The sequence below is a fragment of the Teleopsis dalmanni genome, chromosome 1 (genome assembly GCF_002237135.1).
Source record: "Teleopsis dalmanni isolate 2A chromosome 1, ASM223713v2, whole genome shotgun sequence".
Classification (NCBI taxonomy): domain Eukaryota; kingdom Metazoa; phylum Arthropoda; class Insecta; order Diptera; family Diopsidae; genus Teleopsis; species Teleopsis dalmanni.
This window is the reverse complement of record NC_051846.1, coordinates 70,970,565-70,984,693: the sequence shown is the minus strand read 5'-3', so window position 1 is coordinate 70,984,693 and position 14,129 is coordinate 70,970,565.

Below are 14,129 nucleotides of genomic sequence, written 5' to 3'. Positions count from 1 at the left end.
TAGAGTTAGGAATTTTCGGGAAGTGGCTCAGCGTAGCCCTCACCCCAACTATCAGAGAAATTATTGGCCTAACAGACAAGTTAATTCTCGATACAATGAATCTCAGGCAGCACACCAAAATACACTAAATCACCAAGGTAACATACCAACACCTATGGAGGTGGACCCTGGTACATCCTATTTTAGACGGCCAAATATGATACAACCACAGAATTACTCAGGCAATCACCTACAGAAACGGCAATATGAGGGTAATAATTCAAATCGTTCACCAGCCCAAAAATTACAGAAAATTAATGCTATGGCACATCAGCAGAATTCTGCTCATGTAGATTACCACCCTTATGGTGAAATTTCTGATGATGTTAATTTTTTAGGGTAAACTCGCTCCTGCCATTTATCGCGCGACGAAATCCAGATGGCAAGGAGCTTCGCATATTAATTGACACGGGAACTTCGAAAAATTATTTTAAAAATCACAGTTTTCTAAAGGGTATTAGGCTTCTTGATGTTCCGTTCCTAGTTAAATCTATCAATGGAACAAATAAGATTACTAAATTTTGCGAGATAAACATTTTTGGCACAACCACAATTTTTTACATATTACCAGCCCTAAGTAGTTTTGACGGAATCATTGGCTATGATTTCCTCAAAGCAATAGAAGGAAAAATCGATACAAAAAATGGTGTTCTTTTCCACAAAAAAGGAAAAGATATACTTAACCATTTAACGTGCGAACAAGTAAATTCAAGTACAGATAAACAAAATTCCTTTCCCAATCAATTAATACCCGCATTAAATGATATAATTGCAAATAATAAAAATGCTTTTGCAGACCCTAATCGGGCTTTGCCTTATAATACAAATGTTAAAGCAACAATTAAATTGCTTACGGATGATCCTATTTGTACCAGGAGTTATCCATACCCCATGTCAGCCGCTGAATTTATAAAAAAAGAAATTAAATCCCTATTAGAAGATGGCATAATTCAGAAGTCATGTTCTCCATATAACTCACCTATTCATGTTGTTAGCAAAAAAGGCCTCGATAATGATGGCAAGCAAAAACAAAGAATGGTAATTGATTTTAGAAAAATTAATGAAAAAACTATATCGGATAGATACCCGATACCAGACACCTCAGTTATACTCGCGAACTTAGGGAAATCAAAGATATTTACGACATTAGATTTAAAATCTGGCTTTCACCAGATTATCCTCGCGGAAAACGATAGGCAAAAGACAGCATTTAGTGTTAATAATGGCAAATATGAATTTTGTCGCTTGCCATTTGGGCTAAAGAATGCCCCTAGTATATTCCAAAGAGCAATAGATGATATCCTGCGAGAAGATATAGGGAACATATGTCACGTTTACATGGATGACATAATTATTTATTCACCTAATGAAAGACTTCATATCGAACATGTGGACAGGATATTAAAAAAACTTGAACAAGCGGGAATGCGAGTTTCTTCAGAAAAATCAAAATTCTTTAAAAAAACTGTAGAGTTTCTGGGTTTTGTTGTTACTGAAGAAGGCATAAAAACATGTCCAGAAAAAGTTAAGAGTATTCTTAACTATAAAATGCCTACGACATTGAGAGCGTTACGCTCGTTTTTGGGTTTGTCTGGGTATTATAGAAAATTTATTAGGGACTATGCCAGATTAGCTAAACCCCTAACAAAATATCTTCGTGGTGAAAATGGTCACATAGGTACGAGATATTCAAAACAAACTAAAATAACATTTGATTGTGAAGCTAGGGATGCATTTGAAAGATTAAAAAACATTTTAGCGTCAGAAGATGTTCTCCTTCAACATCCCGATTATAACAAGGCTTTTGAGTTAACAACTGATGCTTCGTCTGTTGCTTTGGGAGCAGTATTATCTCAAAATGGTAAGCCTATAACAATGGTGTCTAGAACTTTATCTAAGAGTGAGGAAAACTATGCTACAAACGAGCGAGAGCTTCTCGCAATAGTTTGGGCTCTTCAAGCATTGCGCCATTACCTATACGGTGTCAAAAATATAAAAATATTCACAGACCACCAACCACTTATATTCTCTATATCGGATAAAAATCCAAATTCAAAGATAAAACGGTGGCGCGCTTTTGTTGAAGAATTCGCACCAAAATTCTTTTATAAACCAGGAAAAGAAAATAAAGTGGCAGATGCACTCTCAAGACAATATGTCAACCAAATTTCGTCCGATGGCCAAACCATCCATAGTGAAATATCACTTTCTAACACCATAAAAACAATACAGTATCCTGTAAACCAATTCAAAAATCAATTGATTATAGGAAAAACCGAGACCTTCACTAAAACTACAAAAATTTTATTTAAAAAATTTATTCGTCACACAATAAATTACGATACTATAGAAAATCTGATGAATTGTTTCAAGGTAACCATAAATCCTAATGTAACTAATGCTATTTGTTGCGACTTGCCAACATTGGCAAAATTTCAGAATGATCTTATCACAGCATTTCCGGGTACTAAACTAATTCACACAGAAAAACATGTCATCGACTTACTTAATAAGGATGATCAATTTGAAGTAATATTTACAGAACATAACCGTGCTCATAGATCCTTACAAGAAAACTTTAATCAAATTATAGAAGAATATTATTTCCCAAATATGAAAAATATGATAAAATCAGTTATTAAAAATTGCAAAATATGTTTAGAAAATAAATATCAGCGAAAACCTCCAAAACCAGAAATCGGTAAGACACCTATTCCAAATAGGCCGGCTGAGATTCTTCACTTGGATATCGTTATTACAGATAGCCAACTCTTTCTAACGTCAATGGACAAATTTTCAAAATTTGCGATTGTCAAACATATACCTTCTAGATCCACCATAGATATAAAGAATGCCTTATTGGAAATCTTAGCAATATTTCCAAATGTAAAATCTATTGTCACGGACAATGAAAAAGCTTTTCATTCTAACATGCTGAGGTCATTTTTAAGAGATAATTATTCGATTGAACAATTCTTTATTCCAACTCTTCATAGTGAGAGCAACGGTCAAATTGAAAGATTTCACTCAACATTAATAGAAATAGCTCGATGCATAAAAGCACAGCAACATATAAACGAATCCAGAGACTTGATACAACTAGCGACACTAAAATATAATAACACCATTCACTCGGTTATAGGTGCTAAACCAGTGGACGTACTTTATAACTGTCCGTCTGAAAATATAATAAAAATAAAGAATAAACTTATTTTAGCGCAGGAAAAAACCTTAGAAAAATTGAATGCAAATAGGATAACTAGAACGTACGAACCTGGTGAGAAAGTTTATTTACGACGTAACAAAAGATTAGGAAATAAGTTTAATCAGGTTTTTGTAGAAAAGATAATCGAAAGAGACCTGGGCACTACTGTGCAAATAGAAGGTCGCAGAATTCATAAAAGCAATTTGCGCTAAACTTAAATTTAGATTTAGACAAATCTTATGTTTTATTTTATTTTTAGATTACTATGCGTAGCAAAATTATCAACCGCCAGAGTAGTAGACTATACGCAAGCTCATTTTATTGCGGTGGAACAGGGAAAAGCTGCAGTTTATAACGACTATGTGAACCTCATTCACATGACAAATTTAACCAACTATAGAATTATGGCGGAAGAAACAAATAATATAATAGATCAACTTCGTGATAAACCACATCTTGCGAAAATCTTAACCGAACAAACAGAAGAAATTTTTAGTTTAATAAAAACCCTTGACATTCCCCGAAGATTTGCGAGGTCAATAGATTTCATCGGGTCAGCACTAAAATTTATCGCTGGAACACCAGATCACGACGATTTTGAATTGCTGTCCACCAAACAAAATTACTTGATCGAAAATAATAATAAACAAACTACAATAAATTCAGCTTTAGAGAATAAAATAAACGAAATTACAGAACAAATTAATAACATAAGAAAAACCGCTTCTATAAACAATGTAATCCCTGACAGGGAAGAAGTTTTATTTGAATTGTATCAAAATAGAAATAATAGAATTAAGACAAATTTAAACACGATTGCACTATCGGTAGTATTAGCAAAAAATAATATAACTAACCCCTTAATTTTAGATGATTCAGAATTAAATAAAATCATTTCAATTGAAAATTTCCCTATAAGTGTGGAAAGCCTACTTAGTGCTGCAAAATTAAAAATCCTACAGAATACTGATATAATTTATTATGTTTTATTTTTTATTTTATTTATTATGTTATAATTTTGTAATTATATTAATATTTACCCTGTTATCAAAAATAGTACTATAGTTAAGTTATCCGTTAACGAAGCATTAAGCTGCCCAAATGTTACATTACCAATTAAGAATTGTATTTATACGGCAACAGCCTTTATATGTCAACCAACATTAGATGCTTGCCTATCGCAACTACTTAACAACAATACAGCTAAATGTCCAACCGAATCATCTCATCATTTAACTCAAATTCAACAAGTATCAGATGGCGTAGTTATTTTAAACGACGTATTTCCTACCAAAATTGTTGATCAACAAGAAATCGAACTCACCCGTGGCACATACCTGATTACATTTATGGAAACTATTTCGATAAACAGCACGGAATTTTCCACAATCAAAAAAAATTCTCTCATGGAAGCACACCCACCCAAAACGATGAAGGTAAATTATGAGACATACGATGTAAAATTATCACTGCCATATCTTCACAAAATCCATATCGACAACACAAAACATATTAACACATTGCAAGAAGAAATAATTAAACAAAAGATGTTTTGGTTCATTTCAATACCAATAATAGCAATCCTGATTCTTTTCATTGCGATAATCTTTATAAAAAGAAATTTACAACCAAAAATAAATGTAAATGAAATAGTCCAACAATTAAGAAACAGAAGCGAGGACGCTTCAACTTAAGAAGGGGGAGAGTTAACCAGTGTTGACCATTCGTCAGCATTAATATGTAACAACGATGTCAGCGACCCAGTCCATGCGCACAATTAAAATTGTCGCTTTATTGCAGCAGCGGTTTACGCAATATCGAATTTCATTTCGGTGCAAAGAACCCAAAGCAAGCGCGTGTTGGCATTGTTATTGCACTTAATCAATAACAATAAATTAAATTATAGAATAAGCACAAATAATTTGTAAGGGCAGCTGACATTGCTATTATAATAAATAATAAATAAAAATTATAAATTTTGTAAAATAATAAAATTAATTTGTAAGTGCAGCGCACTAGCAAATTTTAATAAAGTTTAGATATACTTCTCAATCGAAAGGGTAACGTGTTTTATTTTAAAAACGCTCCGTGATTCGACTTAAACTAACTTGCATAACGACGCAGCGTATGCACATTTTATTGTAGTAAACTCAATAAACTCTCAGGCGGTTAAGTACATTGTGTGAGGTTTCATATTCCAGTTGCATAAACATTGCAACAAAATGTGGGAATGGAACCCAGCGGCACCATTAAGTCAGCGCTGAAAAAGTAAGCGAGGAGGTAATAGCTCTTCGTTTTTATTTTTCTTTGTTTTCGACATTTGTGTTCGACATAGGCAATTTCGGGGTTGAAATTATAAAAGAATGAAGAAGAAAAGCAAAGGAGTTAAGAATTTCTTGTTTTGCCTACATTGTATACATTTAGTCTGCTTTTGATTTTAGTGAAGTGCGTGCAGTGAACAATTTTTAATTTTTAAAATCAAAATAAAATCTAAAAATATAAATAATATATAATTTGTGAATTTATCATAAACTCACTGTAAGTATATGCAAAATTAAGTAAATATATTTAAAATGATAATTGAAATTTTTGTTTTGTATTATGTAGATGCTACTGCGTCAAGAACGATTAATTGACCAATGTGCTGCGAATGCAGTCATTCTAAAGCAAGGGGTAAAATGTAGTCAGCTGTTTCAATTGGAAAATTTTACAATTCAAACTGAGGAGGATTTAATTCAATTTAATGAAGAAATCACTGCCGTTGAAGTAGTTGTAAGTTAAATTATATATGTTTCTTACTTTCAATTTCAACTTATTAATATATTCACATATAACAATTTTACTAATTCATATATTTCTTTTCATCTATTACGTTATTTATAGACTGCATCAATGAGACGCGTTATTAAAAAACAACCAATTACGCGAAAGATTTCGTGGAATTTTGGAGAATGGTACCCAAGGCAAGAAGTCCTTAAGAGCGTTAGAGAATGTGACAGCAGCACTTTTTGGTGTGGTATATTGTACATAATTAACTTTAGCGTATACAATAACATACTTTTGTATTTACAGATGCTTTAAGTACAGATGGTAAGCCGGAACAAGTGATCGAGTCGAGTCTGGAAATCTCTTCAAGGTTTTAGTAACAATTTCACAGAAAAATATTCATATATATAAGTATGTTATATTTTTTTATGTAAATATTAATATTTTAATTTTATGAAACATGTTATGTGGATTTGATCCACATATTTATCAATTTAAGTTTGTCTTACAAACCAATAGACAAAGCAACAAAACGGCTTTTAATGTTGCTTATTTTAAATCATAAATAATCTAAACCTAATGTTATCGTCAACCGGATGTTGTTTTTAAAGGACATTGTTGATCATTCAAGTATCCAAAGGGAAATTCCATTATTTTCTTAAATACTTTTGTATAGATAAATTGTATTACTGATTATAAATACAAGGCACCGTATCTAATTACAATTATGAAAATAAGACAATACAAGGAAAAATCCCAAGTGCCGGGACTTCCGTCCTTGTATCCCATTTTGAACCTTTTTGCAAACAACAATAAAATGTAATAATACAATCCACTAAAAATAGCAATAACTGACAATATATTATATTAACCTTGATAGAAAATTAGTTAAGTTAGTTGTAAGATAATTTTATATAAATAAAGAAACAACTTTCTAGAAAAGTTAGTAATTTTAAACTACTCAATCTGTGTGCATTTATTGTCGAGGGACATTAGGCATAACAGAAAATAAAATTGGTGGCAGCGGTAAAATATGAAGTGGTGAAAACCGAGTATAAAGCGGTAAAATATGAAGTGGTGAAAACCGAGCATAAAGCGGTAAAAAATTAAGTGGTGAAAATCGAGTATAAAGCAGTAAAATACAAAGTGGTGAAATATAAAGCAGTGGAATGTGAAGAATTGATTACGGGAAAGTAGTCGAGTTATATATTAATGAGTCGAGATTAACGTGCTGTATGAAGATTGACAAGAAAACAGAAATGCTGAAACAATTCCTGATGATCTGGAGCTGGTGAGATTATTAACTGATCATAATTATTATTATAAATTATAAATATTATAAATATTGTTCATTAATTATTAAGTTTCATTGTGAATATTGTTAATTCAACATATAATTTATTTTTAAAATTGACAATTTTTAAAATTGAGGAATTAACTCATTAGCTGAATAGATATAGTTAGCAGTTATTGCAGCGTTTTTACTTTAAATTGATACATAATGGCAACAAATGATTTAGAAAGTTCAGGTAGTTCAGGCAATTCAAATGGATTAGGAGAAACGATAGATATTAACACATTAATAAAATTAATACCCAAGTTCAAGAGTGATGATGCTATAAGCGTAGCAAGATCGCATCAAAAAGATTTTTTATTTAAATATATTAAGTCACAGATATCAGGAAATGCAAGACTGATATTAGAAAATAGAGTTATAGGTAACTGGGATGATCTTAGGATTCAACTCAAACAGAACTATAAAGACAGTGACAGCACATTAGCTTTATATAGAGAATTGATATCTACCAGACAGGAGGGACGAACGGTTAGGCAATTCTAATTATTTATGGAAACTATGTCGAGGAAATTGGGAGCAGATGCGAAGATAGAATCGCAAGATGCTAATGTTAGGGAAGCGGTGTATAATTATATTGAAACTAAAATTGTTTTAAATGCATTCATAAATGGCTTAGATGGAGAAATCGGCCAATACGTGAATAATTGTCGTCCAAAATCATTATCAGAAGCTGGAAGATTTGCACAGGATGAAGAATCCAGAATAAGATACAAGCAAAGCACGAGACGAAATTTCAGTGTTAAGGTAACACAGGTAAAATGCTATAATTGCGGGAAACTAGGACACATCGCTACAAAATGTACCACGAGCAAGGAACAATCTAGTAGCAATGATGGGAAAATTATAAAATGCTATAAATGCGGCAAAACAGGACATTTTGCAAATAAGTGCTATTCAAATGTAGCACAGAAAAATATTTCTTTGAAGGCAACGTTTTCAATTAACTTCACTAAAGAAAGTCCTTACATAATAATAAATCGTAAAAATTGTTACTATAAATTCCTCATAGATACCGGAGCTAGTGTCAGTTTAATTAAATCTAAGTGTATATATATAGAAGAGATGAATAATGGTAATAAAATAGAACTAATTGGTATAGGTAAGAAAGCAGAAAAAACAATGGGAAGTACGTCCATTAGAATAGGAATTAGGAATAAAAACGGGAAAACGGATAATTATAGATGGAAATTTCAAGTGATACCAAATGATTTGGTTTACGAATATGATGGCATAATCGGAGTAGATTTTTTAGGCTATTTTAAGTGCAAGATAGATTATGACCAGGATTTGTTTTATGTTAATAAAAATGTGTATTGTCTCCAATGTAATAAATTTGAAGAATTTGTCCCGCCAAGGAGGGAAGTATTTCGATCCGTTAAAGTTAGTAAAGGTGAAAAGAATGGATTAGACGTATATGTTCCACGTTATGAAGATGAAAAAATTGTCATTCCTCATTGTATTAGTACAATGAGAAATGGAAAATGCTTGGTGAGCATTATAAATAAATGTGAGGAAAAGGTATTAATTGATTTTCCATTGAAGGTAGAAGATCTTAGGAGTTATAATATTGTTAATAATTGTAAAGAGGATCCTAAGAAAGAAAAATTATTGAAAGAAAGAGTGTTCCAAATAAGAAATAGAAATGAATGTATACAAAAAAGTTTGAGAGTAGATCATATGAATAATGAGGAGAATGAATCAATTAGGAAATTGATTTCAGAATATAGCGATTTGTTTATTTTAGAAGGAGAAAAATTGAGTTTCACTGACACGTTAACTTGTGACATAAGAACACAAGAAGGAGTAAAACCTATCTATACAAAGACATATAGATATCCTAAGGTACATGAAGAGGAAGTGAAAAACCAGGTGAAGAAATTATTAGAAAACGATGTTATACAGAATTCTAAGTCGCCTTGGAATTCACCTGTGTGGATGGTTCCAAAAAAGAAAGATGCTTCAGGAACAACAAAGTGGCGAATGGTAGTTGATTTTAGAAAATTAAATGAAATGACGGTGGCGGATACATATCCAATACCAAATATCAATGAGATTTTAGATCAACTAGGAACATCCAAATACTTTACAACTCTAGATCTAACAAATAGATTCCATCAAATTAAAATGACAGAAAAGGATATCGAGAAAACAGCATTTACTACCCCACATGGGCATTATGAATTTAAAAGGATGCCATTTGGATTGAAAAATGCACCTAGCATTTTTCAGAGAATGATGGATATCATTCTGATGGGATTAAAAGGAATTAAATGTTTTGCATACATGGATGATATTGTGGTATATGGCAAGAATTTAAAAGACCATAATGAAAAATTAAGAGATGTTTTGGAACAATTAAGGAGAGCCAACTTGAAACTACAGGCAGACAAATGTGAATTTCTACGGAAAGAAGTCGCATATTTGGGTCATGTTATTGGAGAACGAGGTGTTAAACCTAATCCAGATAAGATATCGGCAATAGTGAAATTGTCTCCTCCAAAGAGTGTTAAAGAAACACAGTCGTTCATGGGAGCGATCAACTATTATAGAAGATTTATTAAAGGTTTTAGCCAAATAGCAGCACCCATTAATAAACTTCTTAGGAAAGAAGTTGAATTTTATTGGGGGGAGGAGCAGGAAAAAGCATTTGGAAAATTGAAGGATAGTTTAGCTAGTGTAGTGACCTTGCAATTTCCAGATTTTGAAAACAAATTTATAGTTACAACAGATGCTTCGAACGAAGGTCTGGGAGCAGTTCTATCGCAGGAAACTGGTAACAAAGATATGCCGATTCAGTTTATTAGTAGGAGTTTAAATAGTGCTGAGAGAAAATATAGCACTACAGAAAAAGAATGTTTGGCCATTGTTTGGGCTGTAAAGGTATTTAGACCTTATTTGTATGGGAAAAAATTTTTGATAAGAACAGATCATAAGCCGTTGAAATGGTTGTTCAATGTAAAGGACCCTGGATCAAGATTGGTACGATGGAGACTTAAATTAGAAGAGTATATCTATGATTTTGAATATAAGAAAGGAGTTGAAAATATAGTAGCAGATCATTTGAGTAGAAATGTCTTAGCAGTAACAAGAAAAGAAAAGAAAAAGAAATGTTGTAGTTGCTGAAGTGAACAGAGCAAACAAGAAGGTAAAAAACCGGAAAGTGCTCAAGAGGAAATTGAATTTGAAAATAATGGAAATAAATTGGTTAAAGTAAACTCGAAAAACAGTATTGAGGAAAATGTTCAGGAAAGAGGGAAAGTTATCGAGATAACAGATTTTCTGAAAATGAAAGAAATAATTAAGGAGTATCATGACAGCATTATAGGTGGTCATGTGGGACAAAAAGCAACGATTACGAAAATTAGAGAGAAATATACGTGGAAAAATTTAAATGATATGGTTGCAGATTATGTAAGAGCTTGTAAAAAGTGTCAATTAGGTAAAATTGATAGACATCCTACTAGAATGCCTATGCAACTGGTTTCCAATGCTACTTGTGCACTTGAACAAATTAATTTGGATCTAACTGGTCCTTATCCAGTATCCGAATCTGGAAATTTGTACGCATTAAGTATACAAGACAGTCTTTCAAAATATGTGCGTTTCACACCACTTAAAGATAAAAGTGCCGAAACGGTTGCTCAAGCTTTTGTAAACGAATGGATTACATATTTTGGTATTCCAAAAATAATATTAACGGATAATGGTACAGAGTTTTGTAATGAGCTAATGAAAGATTTAGCTAAAATCTTCAAGATTAAACATATTACTACTAGTGTGGCTCATCCACAAGCAAATGGATCTATAGAAAGAGTACATGCAAGGTTAAAGGAATATTTGAATACAGTTGATTTTGAAAAATCAAACTGGGATGAAGCTATGAAGTTTGCAGGTTTATGCTATAACACAACAACTCATTCCTCTACTGGTTTTTCACCACATGAAATAGTTTTTGGAAGGAAAGGAAATAGACCAAGTGGAATTGACGTCTTAGATTTAGTAACTATAGGGGGATACGTGAATAATATTAAACATATGATAGAGAACATTGAAATGGAAGTAAAAAGGAGTACAACTGCTTCAAAAGAAAAATCTAAATTAGCATATGATAAAAAAGCAACAGATACACCATATGAAGTAGGTCAAAAAATATTAGTCAGAAATTTAACAAAAAATAAAAAGTTAGAAAACACTTTTACTGGTCCATATACTATAATAAAGGTTACAGAAACAAATGTTTTTATACGAACAAATCAAAGAACAAGAAAATTTTCAAAAAATTTGGTTAAAAGATATGTTGAAAACTAATCTTCTTGATTAGCTTAATTGTGGCAGTATTTGAGGAAAATAAGCAATTAATATTAGAAAAAGAGAATAGTTATTTTTTTAGGGATAATGAATATTTTGCCATGTTCAATAATTGCGATTAATTTGAAACTATTGATAACAGTTAATGAGTTAGTAACCGAATCCACTATAAAAATGGATAATTGTGTTCTTAATAACTTTATGAGAAGAAATAGTAAACATTGTCAAATTAAGTATAACATTATAATGTTGAAAATATTTGTATGCTGTAATAAATGAAATAAAATATGAATATGAATGTAAACAGAAATAAAATTAAAGAAAATGATATTTGAATGAAGTTTGTATATTGTATTTTGATTTTAGTTGCAAGTTCGAAACTGTAGACTATAAAATAACTATACCAGAGGATAAAAACGAAACTATTTTAAAAAAAAGATTTATATTATTATCATGATGATTGTTTTTAAATATAAAAATTAATGGAATTGGAGAAATTAAATTTTTAACGAAGCTAAATCTAAGTAATATTTATATGTGACACTAAGTATAATAATAGTTATTGTAAAATGTATAAAAGGGAGTTTATGCATAAATATATTTAATAAATGTTTTAATATAAAGAAAGAATCGCTAAAACGTTTGCCGAATAATATTGTAGTATATAGTAAAAAAATCAAACAGTTAAAACAAATAAAACTGGAAATAAATGTAATTATGAATGGTAAATAAAAAAATATACAATAATTTTTTAGAACTTAAGATATATGTTATAGAAAACAATACTTTTGTAACTTTATTGTATTTATGTTGATTTATATGTTAGAATTGTAAAAAATATTACAAAAAAATTATCGAGTGAAAGCTTTTGGTGGCCAAGGTTAATGTTGACTTTTCTGGACAATTGTGATTAAGGATCTGCTTCTGGAAGTAAAGACAATTACTTTGTCACTGCCTTTTTTTAAGGACGGAGGTGTTATGTGGATTTGATCCACATATTTATCAATTTAAGTTTGTCTTACAAACCAATAGACAAAGCAACAAAACGGCTTTTAATGTTGCTTATTTTAAATCATAAATAATCTAAACCTAATGTTATCGTCAACCGGATGTTGTTTTTAAAGGACATTGTTGATCATTCAAGTATCCAAAGGGAAATTCCATTATTTTCTTAAATACTTTTGTATAGATAAATTGTATTACTGATTATAAATACAAGGCACCATATCTAATTACAATTATGAAAATAAGACAATACAAGGAAAAATCCCAAGTGCCGGGACTTCCGTCCTTGTATCCCATTTTGAACCTTTTTGCAAACAACAATAAAATGTAATAATACAATCCACTAAAAATAGCAATAACTGACAATATATTATATTAACCTTGATAGAAAATTAGTTAAGTTAGTTGTAAGATAATTTTATATAAATAAAGAAACAACTTTCTAGAAAAGTTAGTAATTTTAAACTACTCAATCTGTGTGCATTTATTGTCGAGGGACATTAGGCATAACAAACATAAATATAAAATATAATTTATCCAAAAAAAATTTATATTATTTTATTTAAAAATCAATAGTATAGGTAAAATTTAAAAGGTAAGCGAACATGTCAGCGCTGATATGTTGCATTCCAAATTCGAAAAGGTAAGCTAACATGTCAGCGCTGATATGTTGCACTACAAATTCGAAAAAGTAAGCGAATATGTCAGCGCTGATATGTTGCATTACAAATTTAAAAAGGTAAGCGAGCATGTCAGCGCTGAAATGTTGCATTACAAATTTGAAAAGGTAATCGAACGATTCAGCGCTTGCCCGCAATAACATGCACGTGTTAAAGTAATTAGGAGTTTCCTTTGAATAATCAGCGCTAGGCATTACCATTCAGCGCTGAGGGAATCGATTCCCTCAGCGCTGAATGGGAATCGATTCCCTCAGCGCTGAAAGTCCCGCTGGGAATCTCAATAAAATAATGTGCTGGTAAGCATTCAGACACACATATACAAACTAGAATTCGTTTACCGAAAATAGGCCTTTTATTTTGTAATCATATCACAACTGATTATTTTAAAAATAGTATATGAAACAGCAACAATGCTGGCTTATTTAGTCCAACATTAGGCGTTTTCTTTTGTAAGCATATCACAAAAGAACAACCGCTTTTTTTAAAAATAACATATAAAATAACAACACTGCTGGCTTATTTAGTCCAACCTTTTTTGAAACCGCTTAACTAATAAGCAGCTCAAATTGCATGGTTGCCATGAATAAAAACTTATCTATTGTGAACGATTTTTGGAAGTACATATGAAATTTCCAGTTCACGGCCAGCTGTTAACTGCGGCTGGTGTCAGTTCTTTGTTCAAGTTAATAAACGATATAAGTATATTTACATAAATATAAATGCATTGAATTGTTTTGTGAAATTTGTGCAGATGAGCGTTGCCTTTATG